Below are 2,500 nucleotides of genomic sequence, written 5' to 3'. Positions count from 1 at the left end.
TTCAAAGTAAACGTGCCGGCCCACCGAGACACTCAATAAAGAGCACCCTGGTAGGATTTCAACGGGGTCCGCCTCGGGACGCACGAGCACGCACGGGGCGGTCGCACGCCTTCGGCTCGCCCCACCGGCAGGACGTCCCACGATACATGCCAGTTAAACACCGACGGGCGGTGAACCAACAGCGTGGGACACAAATCCAACTACGAGCTTTTTAACCGCAACAACTTTAATATACGCTATTGGAGCTGGAATTACCGCGGCTGCTGGCACCAGACTTGCCCTCCAATAGATACTCGTTAAAGGATTTAAAGTGTACTCATTCCGATTACGGGGCCTCGGATGAGTCCCGTATCGTTATTTTTCGTCACTACCTCCCCGTGCCGGGAGTGGGTAATTTGCGCGCCTGCTGCCTTCCTTGGATGTGGTAGCCGTTTCTCAGGCTCCCTCTCCGGAATCGAACCCTGATTCCCCGTTACCCGTTACAACCATGGTAGGCGCAGAACCTACCATCGACAGTTGATAAGGCAGACATTTGAAAGATGCGTCGCCGGTACGAGGACCGTGCGATCAGCCCAAAGTTATTCAGAGTCACCAAGGCAAACGGACCGGACGAGCCGACCGATTGGTTTTGATCTAATAAAAGCGTCCCTTCCATCTCTGGTCGGGACTCTGTTTGCATGTATTAGCTCTAGAATTACCACAGTTATCCAAGTAACGTGGGTACGATCTAAGGAACCATAACTGATTTAATGAGCCATTCGCGGTTTCACCTTAATGCGGCTTGTACTGAGACATGCATGGCTTAATCTTTGAGACAAGCATATGACTACTGGCAGGATCAACCAGGGAGCTGCGTCAACTAGAGCTGAGCAGCCGGCCGCCCGGGAGTGTGTCCCGGGGGCCCGCGCGAACACGCAAGCGTCCGCTCAATCATTCTGCAAACAGGAGGAGGCTGAGCTCCCCTGCACAATACACCTCGAAACCCTCTCAGGTCCCGGCGGCGCGCAGCGCCGTCCCAAGTACTTGGTCGGGTTCGAGAGAGGCGCAATCGCCCGGAGTTAGGCGAGTAGACGCTTTCGGTGCGACCACCCGTGCTCCCAACTGAGCTTGCCGCTGCCGACAGAGGCCCGGGAGCGTGCTGTCGTGGCATTGCCGGCGGGAGACAACACGCGCCACCTACGGTGACCGGCAGCTCCAACGCCAGCGCCACAGAAGGACAAAAGCCCCACTTGGGTGCCGAAGCGAACTCTCCCAGCACAGCGCACGCGCCAACACATCCGCACAGCTGCGATACAAACCACCAGCGAGAACCGCTGGGGCGACCGAGCAGCAGACGGCGTCGCGGCGCCGAGCGCCGGGCGGCAGCGCATCCTCAACGCACACAGTCCTCAATCGGACCAGCACACTGAAGATGTCCACCGCGCTTCGCACCGGGCCCGCGAGGACCTACTTTGGCCGCACGGCGCCGCGCGCAGGGTGCGCCGGCGCGCAGCTGCGACGCCTGCCGCGTCCGTCGGCCGGCGCGCCTGCCACTGGCCGCCCCCACCAGCCGGCTGTAGCGCGTGCGCCCACGCACCGCGCGGCCAGCACGCCGGGAGGCGCCCCCTCACCGGCCGGGGACGGTCCCACCCAGCCACCGCCGCGTATCGCTTCACACCCAGATGCCGTTCAGTTTCGTCGGCATGGTGGGTATCGCTGGAACAACCGGTTAGTACCTCAACCTATCGTCGCCATCACCGATTCACCCCTAGCGAGAACAACCGCACCACAACAGGTTACCATTTGTTCATTTGCGTAACTTCACCAGAAAACGCAGGCGTCCATCGCCATTTGCAACTTCCACGATTATTGCATGCCTGTGTCAGGTGTCACGCCACACTACGTCTGCCCACATACACGCAACAAAATGTGCACGCCTAGACAATACGTGGAAGGTGGCCCCCGTACGTATGCGATGTCCATTGCTCGAACGACTGTCAACCGGCCTCTGTAGCATGTCGCAGATATGGAACGCGGTGCACCATGCCATCACGGTGTGTGAGGAGAGACGACTAGGTCCGAATACATCAACAGACAGCTCATGCTGATCGCCATCCACGGCGTCCGTTCCTCCCACACGTCTCTATGGCGTACCACACTGCAATCCAGCTCTCATAGGGAGACGACACGTAGCTGCGTGCACAATATTTGCACTGTATGGTCCGCCGTTTTTGGGCGCAGTCGTTGTACGGTCACACATGTGCCACGATGTATCATTCAGTACATAAGGACGAATGTGCAGTACAGATTGTGGTTTACGCGTACGACATTAGCGGACAGTTGACACAGGCCGCACCACAACGTAGCCTGAGTACGTCGCATGCGGAGGGCATTGAACATGCAAAGTTCTCACCAACCAGCTTGCGAAGGCAGGGGGCAAGGTGGGGACGTGGGGAGGGGCGGCATGTACGTCCTGCTGCCATCCACATTACAGTGTACAGCAGGAGCATGTGGAAAGTGA

The 2,500-nt window shown here is 58.6% G+C and overlaps 1 non-coding gene across 1 annotated transcript in view; it reads right to left on the bottom strand.

Annotated features, from left to right (window-relative positions):
- LOC124772435 overlaps positions 1-849 on the bottom strand; it is a 1,909-nt gene extending 1,060 nt beyond the window's left edge. Inside the window, exon 1 of the ribosomal RNA XR_007014022.1 lies at positions 1-849. This exon is cut by the window's left edge and continues 1,060 nt beyond it. This is a non-coding gene — a ribosomal RNA (small subunit ribosomal RNA).
- Positions 850-2,500: the final 1,651 nt, after the last annotated feature.

This window comes from Schistocerca piceifrons, unplaced genomic scaffold (assembly GCF_021461385.2).
Source record: "Schistocerca piceifrons isolate TAMUIC-IGC-003096 unplaced genomic scaffold, iqSchPice1.1 HiC_scaffold_939, whole genome shotgun sequence".
NCBI lineage: Eukaryota > Metazoa > Arthropoda > Insecta > Orthoptera > Acrididae > Schistocerca > Schistocerca piceifrons.
Note: the sequence above shows the minus strand (reverse complement) of the source record. Positions and strands in the feature narration are given on the sequence as shown.